This window comes from Hetaerina americana, unplaced genomic scaffold, assembly GCF_022747635.1.
Source record: "Hetaerina americana unplaced genomic scaffold, ioHetAmer1.1.p SCAF_53, whole genome shotgun sequence".
Classification (NCBI taxonomy): domain Eukaryota; kingdom Metazoa; phylum Arthropoda; class Insecta; order Odonata; family Calopterygidae; genus Hetaerina; species Hetaerina americana.
In genome coordinates this window covers 1,683,068-1,697,271 of record NW_027287128.1, presented here as the reverse complement: position 1 = coordinate 1,697,271, position 14,204 = coordinate 1,683,068, and the positions used below count along the sequence as shown (strand labels likewise).

The window sequence follows — 14,204 nt, the reverse complement described above, 5'->3', positions numbered from 1 at the left end:
AATTTCTATATTTTAAATTTAGCAACTTCCAGTGCCAATATTCTTAATATCACTTTCATATATCTTTTCAAATGACGAGTTTCTGGTTTAAATTAGTATGGTATTTAAACTCGATCGCTACCATATGTCCATTGAAAATGCAATGAAACAAGTGGGGGTAGTCAAACATAAATAGCCCTTATGGCTCTTCAGCGAAAAACAAGGGACACACACTGCTATCTGAAGCTAAGCAGGACCTCTTGAACTAAATCTCCAAACTGAAGAAAGGATGTGATATCCCAGCCAATATATTTACATATGTTTTGAAACTTAAAGAATTTATAAATGGGGAGGTGATTACAGAAGTATCAAGGATTCTACGAGGGTCATCCGGAAAGTAGTACCCGTTCGTGCCGCATGAAGTGCTGACGACGCGAGTAGCCGCTGGACGAGGTCAGATAGCTTCAGTGGCTTGTCTGCCTTCTCTGAGCCAAGTTGCGTGACGCTAGCATTGCCTGTGTTGTTTCTGTGATTGTTTACAATGTTTAAAAAAATTGAGAACGCCGCCAGTTGTGAAGTGAGGGCAGTGATTAAATTCCTCAATGCAAGAAACGTTCGCCCATGTGATATTCATCGCCAATTAAAGGAGGTGTATGGAGACAATGTAATGGACGAGTCGTCTGTTCGGCGGTGGTGTCGCAACTTCAACATGGGGAGGGGGAACACACACGACGATGAGCGTTCGGGGAGACCGTCTGTCATTACAGACCAACTGGTGAGCTCAGTTGACGAATTCGTGAGGAACGATCGGCGCGTCACAATTGATGACATCTGTGAGCATTTTCCCAATGTTTCTCGAACAATTGTTCATGAAATTGTTAAACACCATCTGCATTATGCAAAAATTTGTGCAAGATGGGTCCCTCGCGTATCTCAATGAGCTGGCGGCGAAGGACTATGCAGCAGGAATACAGAAACTTGTCACACGTTATGACAAATGCCTTAATTTGCTTGGAGATTATGTTGAGAAGTAGTTTAAAGTATCCTCTTTCAAATAAAATTTTTTATGTTTGTTAATATTTACTTTTGTGTCTTTATTTCACGAACGGGTACTACTTTCCGGATGACCCTCGTAATTCGGAAAACAAGTAACTCTCTTGAATTTACGACAAAGTCTTCAACAGCAAAATAACAGCAAGAAGAACACGATTTCTTTTCTTTGGAGTTATTTAAATCCATCCAGATGATTAATATAGTATAATGTAGTACATAATTAATAGTATAATATATTAAGCACATTCAGCTGAATTTTCTGGAAGAGAAACTCCGAGAAGGAAGATAATGTATTATAATGTAATGCATTATAAAATTCGAGAACCCTCATTAAAATTTCTAAGAAATAATTTCTCATGATATTCCCTTCTGCTTGAGAAATGTTTCCTCTACTAAATCGGTCAATTTTGAGATTAATAGTTTAGAAAAAATGCGCATACTGGCAGTATTGTGATGCTTAAATAATAATCGTGGTTAAAACTTTTAAAATATAATATTCGACTTCTGGACAACGTAGTTGGCTGGCGTCTGCCTCGTGCGGATGGAATTAAGGTAGTTACTTTTCCAGACAGGTACATGAATTGACGGGCTTTAATTATTATTCGAAAAAAATTGTATAATTTGCTTCCATTGATATCCTGTGAAAGCTACACTATCGATGTCGTACATCGAATATCAGAGTGAACTTCTCTTACTTCCCCTTTCCGGGTGCTAAGAGAAACCAAATACAGACGAGATTCTGTCCAATCTAAAAGAATAGGTAATTTAAAGGAAAGGAGGAAGCTGTTTCTTTCAAATTAGCTATTCTTGGCCAATGCAACCCATATCTGGTATGCAGTTAGATTTTTTTAACTGGAGCCAAATATATTTCTTAAATGGGTCGCTTAACGAACGTTTTTAACAAACACGCACAATTTTAGACTACTACCTGTGAACGAAGCTGATACACGTTGATTATAGAAGGGACACATCACATAGGAACGTTAGAGTCTTGACATTTTTCGGGACTTTTGATCTCCAAGGAAATTATTTCCCGGGAATAGAATATGGTTTGTAACTTAGGTTATTTCATTTGTTAATCGAAACAATAAATTTTGTACGCCAGAGGTTTACTAAGTGAATTTCTGGGATCAGTTTTTTACACTTTCGTAGGTCAGTTTTCCCTTCTTTCCCATTAAGCGCTTTCATTAACTCCCGATAATATTTTTTCCAAGAAACCACGCTACCAGATAATTGTACCCCCTATAGTTTTTTTTACCCTCTTTTGAGGACACCGTTAGTTGAAATTTAGGTTTCCGGCAGATACCTATGCATGAAGATGAGAGATTTAATGCGGACTGCAAGTCAAATATGTACGCTCTCGCTGGTTAACACCGGCTTTAGCCCGTGTCATCCAGAATTTTCCATTGTGGTATTGGATTTCTGTTGTTTCGCTTGAATGTTTCTGTGTAAAGTGATCTCATCCGTCACAGGGCTCAAAACCAGTTAAAACTTAAATTACGAATGGGTTGGAGAGTTGATCAAACTAATATTATTAATTAAAATTCAATTTTAAGAGATTTGTTTTTACGAAGTGAAAAAACAGATTTCTTTAATTTTCCATTGCTTGTGGCTCCATCTAGAAGAAGAGAAATCCAAATTGGCGATTTAATCTCTTGATGTACCTTTCTTTAGGTCAAATAATAATTCATCTTCAAACGAAACGTCTCGTCTGTTTGAAATCGGCACTTCACTTGAAAATAAATCCTTTTGAAGAAAACGTAGGTTGAAGTGAGTTCAACTGATTTCTAAAATTTTTCTACAATCATTTTAAAAGGGCAATTTATTTTGTTGCCTATGGGAGTGAAATGGCACAAGGTAAAAGAAAAGATTTGATGCTAACACGAGTTAGATCCCCGTAAATTTTGTGAGTAAATATTAGCGAAAATACGGCTCAGTTCTCAGGTCTAAATTCCGACTTAATATTGATTCATTATGTGTTTAAATTGACTCCTGGAAAATCAGGATTCAGAATTCGCCATTTTTTTTCAAAATCGTGTTAGCATAAACACAAGCAACGAATGCTCACTCTTCTCAAGTAGTGCTTCTTCACTTCTGGACAAAGCAAGGCCATGACTCTGCTCTCTAAATGTATATATGTTTATCATACCCTTTTTAACACGCATTGCGCACACGCTGATTTATAGGAAAATAACATTGCTTTAATGTGGGTCTAACAGTTTGTTTGGGTGTCCTTATTCTCTCCCCGACCCACCCGCAGCCTAGGCGGGAGAGCGAACGTTTACCGCCTTGTGCCCAGAGCGCTAGCCAGAAATTTCAGGTCGAAAGAACATTAACGCATGCAAATTTCTCGCCTGTAAGCCTCGCTTGGAAGATCGAGACATTGACTTTGGGCCCACGGGGCGAGAAAGAGAGGAGAGGCGAAGCGTGAACAGTCACGCCATTGCGTCGAAATCACCGAGTGTTCCGAGAAGAGGAAATGTCGCCCCTCGCCTAATTTCCCTTCTGTCCCTTTTCTTCAAACTGTCGGCTTTTGATTCGTCCATTCTCCATTCCTCAATGTCTATCACTGAGGTGTGCGCCTTCGGGCAACGAGTGAAAGGGCCGCCCATTGTTGTCACATTTATGCGCTTATTCCCGGGGCCGCAAAGTACAAAAATTGTAAAAAGAAAATTGACGCTTTTCAGTGGAAATACATGCATAGGCCGACAGTTTGCGTGATAAACTCCGTTTTATTTGGTATTTAATTTCAAGAACGAAAATTGGAGTGGATTGTGGATGTGCGAGTCAACATAAAATATATGGTTAAATAGGTTAAATTTGATGTGAATCCAAGAATATTATTCATAATGTGATCCTATCAATTTGGCATATGTATAATTTGCATTCACTTAAATGGACATGCACTCGCATTACAGAAGAGAACTCCCTATTTTAAATGGACACTTACTTACGAACGCATATTTGACTTATTGCGCATTCAAATTTTCTGTCCTATCATGCACAAGCGTCCGTGAACTGACTCGCTTTCAATTCATATCGAATTCAAACTGTTATTATGTGGTACTGTATACTAAATGAAAGAATTAACATATTCATCCTGTATTTTGTATTTCCCTCGTTTCTCCCATTAGCCTGTAACGGAACAGGTTGCTTGGCGGCTAGGTTTCTGTATGTTTTTCGTGGTACGTGTAAGCGTAACACTTGACCACAGATGCATGACTAAGTGTGACGGTACCGTTTAATGTGAGCACGGGAATTAAGGAGACCTCTAGTCCAGAATCTAAAGCCGTTCTCGAATTCGTCAAACGGGTGCATAAATATGTATTCTCTTCTGAGGAAGGATTTGTATCTGAATTCGTTAGTGACCCAATACTGCCGTCAGAGATTATAGCTAAAAGGTAGTTATTTTTTTGACACCTCCTTGGAATTTTTAATGACTGAACTATAAATAATCTGATTTCTTTCATTACTAAAGGACAGTATGTGGCAAGCAATTATTACGAGATAATCCCGTATTCCAATGTAAGTCAGACTTAATAATAATAATAATAATTGGACCCGTTCGAGCAGGATCGTGCAATTTATTGTTTCAATTTCAGTTTTTTTTGGGGTACCTTATGTTTAAACCCCCAATACAATTTCGTTAATTTTACAAAATACAAAATATGAGTTACATGCCATTCCTTTCTGTTGCTCTCCCCGTTCTTACTTTATCTTTTGTTGATAAATCTGTCCAATATTTTCCTAATCGGTTCCTCATGTAGGTATTTCCCAATTTGTTGGACGTTATGCAAATATCCAAGGATAGCCTCCAGTTCGCGTCTTTCCTCGGCATAAATTGGGCAATAAAGGACTCTGTGTATTGCCGTGTCCTCCTCCATCATGCATTCACACGTCCCCTCATTTTTTTCCCCTATTTTCTTGAGGTATGATCTAAACTCCCCGTGGCCCGTTAAAATTTGCGTAATACCTTTCTAAGTTTTAAAGTTGATCTTCATTCTTTCCTTCACGCTCGGTAAAAATTGTCTGGTTGTTTGTTCTCGTTTTCTAATGTTTCCCATTCCTGTTCCCACATATCCAGGAAATACGCCAGGAATTATAAAATTCCTGTTCCTACTCCATTTCTCAGTTGGAGACAACGCTACATCTCCTGGAGTAGCCTCTTCCATCTGCTTCATCCGTGCCTTGATTCTTCTTTCCTCTATTGAGAACGTTATCGGCTGTACCCCAGTTATTATTTGTAGAGCTTCATTACAGACCGTATTGTAGCTCCCGGATATTGCAATTAGGCAAGATCTTTGGGCCTCTTCCGGTTTTCTCCGGATTCTGCTGTAATTGAGTCTCTCTCCCCACACCTCACAGCCGTATGCCACTTATATGGAAAGCAAAATATGAGGAAAATCATGAATACATGTATATAATAATTCGTTTTTGTAATACTTCGGCACACAATTTCGATACGCCAACCACCCATTGAGGATTCATACATGTACCCCTTGGCTAATGAAAAACGCTCAATTCAAATGCATTCGAGTGAATCCGAATACGGCTCGAAGTTTTGTGGAATGGGTGTCGAAAACATAATGTTCCATGGATGGAGACGAGATGTTCTGGAACTACGTAAAAGTAAAAACAATAGGCAATGCTTTGAATTACATTTCTTCAAGTAGCTTTTCATAATAAATCAGATAAATGTGAAGGATAAAACCATATGAATGTTAATGAAGGTATTTAGCGAAGACAGGCTCTTTGTCGTGAATTTAAAACATTTGAAATATTCAGACCTTTGGGTCGTAAATTTCCTGATATTCTGGCCAATTTAAACTCAAGATCGATTTTTGGATTTTAGTAAATACTATAGATTTTCCCGTATATTGGTAGATTTGGACATTATTTTACAAATCACCAGGGGGTTGTAAGACCTCACAAACTAATCGTGGGGATAGCCCAACAAAATATATGGGGAAGTTTGTTGACAAACGGTGTCTTTCACCAGGTTTTATATTTCGTAGATAGGAACGACAAGAGACGATAGCACCATTTTACGATAATTCCAGGGCAATATTTTATCGCTTATTTCTTCCTATAGCCATTTGGACAGGAATGCGCTTTAATAACGCATGGAAATTCTGTCATAAATAACGGGGAACGTTGAAGACGATGCAGTAGTGAGTGAAATTCAGTAAATCTGTGGGAATGATAACGAATGAAGATGTCAGTGACAGTATTCCTGCGAATAACAAGGAAGTTTGTCATTATTTTCGTAATGAAGATCGTTCAATCCAAACATTTTTGCCATTCCCACCTTAGACGAGATCGAACGGTGAAAAGAAAAATTAAAAAAATTAAATATTTTCCAAATTGGCTGTAACCGCTCGTTTAATCGCAAATGACGCCATGCACAACGAAAGTAATTGAGGGTCGCCTTTTGCCTTTTATTGTACATTTTTACCACGTTCGTCCAGCGAAATAAGTTTTTCTTCTAATCTATTCATAAAAATATCGTGCAAATAGGGTGATACAGGTTAGCCCGTCGCGAGTGTGTGTGGAAGATGGATGAGATGCATCTACATATAATAGTAGTTTTTAGGGGAGGCGACCGATAGCTAAGGTCATTTGCGCCATTAGGGATGGATGGGAACGGAAGGGAGGGGAGAAACCCGGCGTCGGTATTAGCCTACTCTTGTCAAAAGGCGCCAAGGGGTCCGCCGTTTAACGTCCCATCCGACGGACGTCGTACTCACTCTAAGTGCTCTCCACAAGTTGAACGCCCCCAAAAGGGTCAATACCTAATCCTTAGAATCCTTTCAGTTCCCCTTCTTCGTTTCACCAATGTTGACAGCCTCAACCTATTTCGCATACCTTGACAACTTGCAAGTTATACATAATACTAAGCTCGCCTATCACTAAGGCTTGAAAGATACATCAACATTGGGAGGTGATAATCCCTTTCCTTATGCTGCCAGTTGTTCCCCAGGAAGAAGTAGTACACGAAAAATCTCACAGATCAAAGTTGAGAGTATCCAGAAGCGTCATCTGGATTTGAACCTGAGGCCTCCAGTCTACAATAAAATGCTCTCCTCACCGGGCCTCCATACCTCTACCTTCTCATAATGAAATAAAATTGAAATATTCTTGATATATTCTTTCAAAACGTATCGAAAGGTTTTTATTCGAATCATATCTTCTCCCATGTACCAATATATTTATAAAAGAATGTATGTACAACATTAATATACAATATTTATGACTCCCGGATACATTTATAAAAGACAAAATAAATATTCATCGGGGCGCCGAGAGTTGGGGAAATGTGAAACCGTTGGCATTCATAAATGTCAGGAAATCTAACCTCTCAATGCGACGTTAAACTTTCACAGCCTAGCAAAGGAATGTTAAAATGACAAGCGTTTCATCTTTCTCCTATTCTTGATGTGCAGGTGACTGCCTTTAGAATTTTGACAATGACACTAGTACTATAGTCCCCGAAGGTTGTCAGGCCACCATTATTATCCCTCTCCTCGACTCGTTCGTGGCCACAAAGCTGTGTGAAACTGAAAGCGGTGCGCCGGTTCAGTCAATCATTTACTTTCAGTCAACCGTGAAAACGAGAGAGACGGAAGAAATAAAGCTAACCTGCCAACTTGTCTTGGATTACCACCGAAAGGTGAAAGTACAATGCTATTGCACTCCGATTGAACCGATCCCGCTGATGCACAGATCAAGTAAACCAAAATTTCCAATGACATTTAGCATTTTTATTTATCTAACCATCCTTGGGCTTTTAAGATGGGTTTTAAATAGAACAGTCACAAACCCTCAAGCCCTCGGTGAAGGAGAACCTAACAAGGGGAATGGAACCCGCACACTCGGAAAGAGGAAGCAAAAGCGCTACCTTTCAGCCACCGTGGCAGGTGACATTTATCGACCATTTATCATCACCGGAAATGATATAAGAATATTTTATAATTTAGCTCAAAATAATATGATGTGGACCGTAAATATGCTGTCTCAGGAAGTAATTCTATTAAAAATCAACGAAAGTGAGACCAAATTTGAATGATGTTCTGGACACTATCAGAGAAGGTACCTATATGAAACAACCCTTGGCATGTTACATCGGGACTATTTTCATGGAGTAGTCAGAGCTTTCCTCTCCGTACTCATTTGCCAGAGGTTGACCTCTTAACAGTATGCGTGACGTCATACAAATTTTATCCTTTATTAGAGTATGGCGACCCTGTAGGGTCCACGAGTAACAGAAGCGTTGGCTGATCTGCTGCCGGCATTGATATTTCTTCATGTGTGGGATTTTTCTGAGTGTAGTACGACATGAGTCACCGGGTTGTGATAAAACCTACTTATAACTACGACCATATGCGATGTCAATTAGACATTTCCCCTTTCTAGTTGAAAAATTTTACCTGATCTCTTTGTGTAATTGTTTATATGGACTCTTTCTTCAGGGGAATAAATAACCTTTGTTGGCTTCATGAGTAGTATAAGTTAAATACAGGAGCGAAACATTAAATGATGGACTATTATGGAAGAAACAGGAATGTGAATATTTGGATAAGTGGTAGTAGTTTTTCTGGTAAGGGTGACATGGGTTTGATTGAGTAAATCAGTGAGTTTTCTGATAAAACATACCGTTTGACTCCTGCAGTGTGAAGGCATTTGACATAATTCAAGAGTTTGCAATCAAGGGCGCTAAATGAGAGAGACCCTTAATGATGATAAGGAGAAAGGGCGATGTCTAAGATATATGACTTACGTCTAAGACATCGTAAATGGTTGGACTTAAAGCAACATTAATTTGAAAATTTGCGTATTTCCTCAACAGCTGGAGTTTGTAAGGCGCAAATGACCCCAGTCGTCAAATCACGCGAAAAAAACTAAATTAATGAAATTACCGGAGTAAGCAGTATGCAATATTCAAGCTCTGTGACTAAGAGTTTGGAATGGGCATGCGACTGTAACTGACTAGAAAAAACCTGTTCAGGAAGTTTGTACGGCTTCTTTACTGCCGCATTCAAAACTCAAAAATCGGCTGAGATGGTTTAACATTTGGAATTGACGAAAGTGTCTTTTCTCAACGGAAGTCTAATGTAGACATTATACCTAGTACAATGGGTCTAGGGACTTAATTAATATCTCACTGTTCGGCAAGGTACAACGGAATTCCTCATCTTCAAGTCTTCGATTTCATACATCTAATGTTTCATGCATCCAGTTACTGAAGCGCAGACTGTTGAAGGACTGGATCGTCGCTGAAGGATAGAAAAGGTTGAATGTGGGATTTTAAGGGGCCCTTCTAGATTCATATCTGTGTGGATTTATGTTGCGCCAGCGATATGCTGGGTAAGACTTATTCGATCAAATAATGCTGGACATTAATTTGTTTAATCCTCTGCGGTGTAGTTTCAAGTTTGTTTTCTGGTGCTAAAATATGGATAATTTCAACAATTGTTGAAAAGTGAGCACAATTTCAAAAATTGTGTTCACTTTTTGAACAAGACCCTTATAAAAAGTGATTGACTTACAAATCAGTCATATAGTATGTGTATGAACAAAATGACCTGTTTTAATGGCGAATCCTTCAGTTTAATATTTAGAATTATTTTTTCATGATTATACAGGTAACCTGTGACTTAATAATGACGACGGGAAATTTTGAAAGTAAGCAGAAATCTTAGGCTATATTATTATTCTCTCGAGAAATAAAAACTGTTGCTTGGAACAACGATCCTTCGTTTGTCCCATAAAAATGCCGAACTTAAAAGAGAAAGCTAAAAAAGAAGTCAACAGGGATTATTTTTCCTAAGTATATTTCCTTTTAAAAGTACATTCTCAGAACAAAATATTGTGATTTATAATTCACATAAATTACCTCAAAGAATCCAGATATTTAATCTAATAAAAATTTCGAACTTTAAACAAATTGCGGCGATCAGGAAAGAGAATGAAATATATAAAGTCGAATGCAAAACTGAATGAAGCAGGGGATGAGATCAGTGGAGTGAATCGTTAGGTGTCTCCCGTATGAGTCAAGCTCCACATAGCGGAGGTGGAATTATTTATTAAGTAATTTCACTGTGGGCTAAAATAATTATGTGGCCCGACGAGAAAACCCAAAATGGAAGAGGTGTACGCATATCTAATACATGCACTCTTGTTTTCGTTCAACTTTTCCACCCAACTTCCTCTTTCAAATAAGGACATGATACTACCGTATTATTATTACTTGTCTGGTAATACCTACCCATTCTTAATGATACAAAATGCATCCAGATCACGAAGGAAGTATTGTAACCCCATCTACCTACAAGCAATTATAGCTAAGCACCTACTGTACCTTGGCCTGGAATACTGAGCGCCATCAGCTTCGCCCAAGTCGCGCGATTTCTTTGGTACTTGGAAACCACAGCCTGAAGAGTGAATTTCACCCTTCCTTCTAACCCAACGGCTTAGGTGAGCTCGACCATTACTTGTTAGGCCATCCTTTGGGTTATATAATGCGGTTTAGTACTAAGAATGAAATAAGCAGCAGATATCTGCATGAATGCCAGAGCTTTTTGTCCACCACTGACAGCAATTGCAGGGAACTTGGGACCTACTTTTGATATTGGGGCAAGGTCGCTCTTATTGATAATGCGCTTGTCGGTAAGCCGGCCACCGAGGTGGCGGGTTCGAATACAGCATCGGGTCCCGGTGTCGTGTCGCACCATGCTGATTAATTCATGGTTAAAACAGCTGCGTGGTATGACCTCAGCCGCTAGTAGTAGTTTTAGGGGAGGCGACCGACATCTGAGGTCATAGACGCTATTCGGCATGGATGGGAAAGGAAGGGCGTAGAGAAACCCGGCATCGGCATTAGCCTACTATTAACGAAAAGCGCCAAGGCGTCCGCAGTTTTAACAACCCATCCGACGGACTCTCAAAGTGCTCTCCACAAAGCACCTCAAGTAGGGGTCGAGGCACCACTGAAAAATACCACTCTCTCCAGGATTCGAACTCGCGCCTTCTCGGTGGGAAGCCAGTTAGTTAGCCACAGCACCATCCCGATCCCCCCTCAGCTGCTGTAGAACTTAAAAACCACCAGCGTTACCTTGAGATCAGTCTGGCTAGGCAACTTTTAATTCGTATATCAGGCGGCCCTAACTCAAGATTTCCTCTAGTACAGCATCTGCGCGTTTACTCGCAACAGGAAACTCCACCTCCTCGGAGGCTATTCCGAGAATCAAACGCCATGGGCACGGACTGCGTCACCACGCGGCGCACGGATTCTCATTTCGGTGTGGAGATGATGCGAAGGTGGAAGTGTGTGTGTGTGTCTCTTACTCTGCCGATCCTTCTAATACCACACACACCCTCTCTCTCTCCCCCACCTTCCCTCTGCCATCCCCGTCCCGTCACTTCCCATCTCACCGCGTGGGCCGTCTCGTCCTGCCCTCTCTCCCCCGGCCAAATTTGCATGACATTCACGCGCGGAGCGGCGAGATGAAGCGGAGAGTGGCGCCACCGGCCGCTGCTCTGCTCTCCAAGCCGACACTATTCCCCACACTGCGTGAAACCCATGCGATGCACATCGGTTCGCGTCCTCGCGGCTCGTTGTGCAATCGCTCGACGCCACCCGCCTCCCCTCACGCCATTTCCTTGAGACGTGCCTCAGAGCAATTCTTGAGTGCAAAAAAATGGCGCAAATTTCGGTGGAGGAGTTATCGGCTCCATTTACGTCGTGGAATGCGACAACTTGCTTTTTCATTATGTTAACCCTCGCCGATATTGGGATTTTATGGTGAATTTTAAATTTACCGGTTGTTTTCACAAATGAATTACAAAAGTTTTGCAGGTACCACTTACTTTCCTATCTATACCAGACCAATATACTTCCGCGAGTTGATTTTATAAAATCGAACCTTTATTTTTTCTTACCGAGGACCTTTTTGAATGTTTGCTGTTTTTAGGTTAGGGATTTTTATTAATTCTTGGTGAGTTGACCAACGTGATTTGCATCCATAGCGTGGGTGACAAAATGAAAAATATTTAAATTGAAACCACCCTTGATTCGTCAACGACGGCGATTAGGTACTCATTCGTTTCATGCGAAATCGTCCATTAGAGTTTATTTCAATGAATTTAAGGTTAACGAAGATGGTTAAAAATATATAAATAAATCTTGTCAAAGATCAGATAAATAGATCTCGTAAAACCTTGAATCATTTTTACGCGAATCGATCAAAAGTTTATATTCAGTAATGTTGGAAACAGTCAATATATCATAGATTGTTCAAGTGCAGGTGTTCACAAAATTTAAAAAAAGTCAACCTTTGAGATTTCTCATCGAGTTTCATAGTCTGGTGTATTTCTTAATTAATTATTTAATTCTTAAATTAATTTCGATAAAATACCATAATTTCCATGTTGAAAATCTATTATTCAGTTACGCGCTTGCTTGTTTGAATGTAATGGTTCGAAATAAAGAGCCGTATTTGTATTTTTGCAATTTTCCAATGTTGCATATTATCTCTACGAAACATGGCTTAGCGACTTCCCTAGCGGTGATTTTGTTATTAAGAAAACTTTATTACGATTATCTCTACATTTGTGAGTATTCATGCTCTTTTGGTGAGTCTCAATAATTATTTTGGCGTGAAAAACGAAATTCGTGAGGCATCCGAGGTCTACCACGAAAAAAAACACCATTTACCCTTACGCGAATGATTTTAATTTTTTTTATTAATGGCGCCAATATATTTACCTTGACATCTGTACAGTAATTGCATGAAAGCAATAAAATTACCATGCGTTAATTAGCTTATTTAAGTTCTCTAACATTAGGCATATAATAATGAGGTACTTACATCATTTGCAAATCCTAATCCTGCTGTGAAAGCTAGCACTATACTCCATGGTCACTCATTGAAAACTGAGGTTAGGCATACCTCATGAGAAGGTAAATGATCGCTATCTATCGGTTGAATATTGAATTAATGAAGTGGTTGCGTCACGCTACCTGCTGGCCGTAGGTCTTCCTGCTTGTATGTATTAGGACTCGTTATCCCCTCAACAGTCTAGCTGCAAACTTTTACCAGCCTTTAATCTTAGGAGGGAAGGCCGATGATCTACGGACGACCGATGATCTAGGCATGACCGATGATCTTTTACTCGACCACTAATTAGATAGCTGCACTCCCCGCATGCATTGTGCACGCTTTATAGTTCTCATATCAAATGGTCATCTATTTCTGCTTTGTTTACCATTTTTAAGCCTTTCATGAAAATTATTACCCCGAGAAAAGTGAAACTACGTGCAATCCTGGGACCATCACGAGGAAGTATGGAATCTTTTTCGTTTTCAGCAAAAAACAATAATAATTCGATTTCAATAATGATAAATCAACTTCGAATAGTTTATGCTAATAAAAATCAACTAAACGTGCCCTATCGATGATGTAATTTATGCTCTAATGAATGTCGGTTTCCGATCGATAACTTTCATTGGCTATTTTAATTTTATTCAGGAGACTTCGAGATCTGATTCTAGATTTGATATTCCATGAAAATAATATGAAATTTCCGTCTATATATTATCACCGTGACCATATTATAAGAGTTCAGTCAATATAGTACGTATTTCACCGTGACTCTATACATGACTTCGTGGAACATATTTGTATGATTCAGTAGATTTCGTAATGACTTTGCCATGATATTTACATTTAATTTTACACTTTTCGATTTACATTTTATTTACATTTATTACCATTAGTACCTCCCTTGACTTTGTTACAGAGAATAGAAAATTATTTTATGCTAGGTAGAGTTATTAATTATATTATTATATATATATATATATATATATATATATAATAGTATATAATCATATTAAAAATGCTCTCAGGCTGTGGTTTCATCACCGTGCAATAGTAATTTCATAAGTGCTGGAGAAAGGGGAAAAGAGAAGGAAAATTTTCGTAACTTCAAGGAAAGAAATATAAGACCTTCGCTTGAAAGTGTCACCATGGGTTTTCATCATGGTAATATGACCCGATCGCAGATATTTCATAGATTTTTTTGAATCGGAGGTTTAGGTAAGTTTTCCATATCAGAGAACTGAATATCAGTTGCCCTCCGGTCAATAGTCCAACGCTCTACCCCTAGACTAC

The 14,204-nt window shown here is 39.1% G+C and overlaps 1 protein-coding gene across 1 annotated transcript in view; it reads right to left on the bottom strand.

The window, feature by feature from the left end:
- LOC139694729 (polyamine-transporting ATPase 13A3-like) overlaps positions 1-12,937 on the bottom strand; it is a 78,921-nt gene extending 65,984 nt beyond the window's left edge. Inside the window, exon 1 of the mRNA XM_071593228.1 lies at positions 12,900-12,937. The gene's annotated coding sequence lies outside the window, so the exon portion shown is untranslated. The remainder of the gene's footprint in view (positions 1-12,899) is intronic.
- Positions 12,938-14,204: the final 1,267 nt, after the last annotated feature.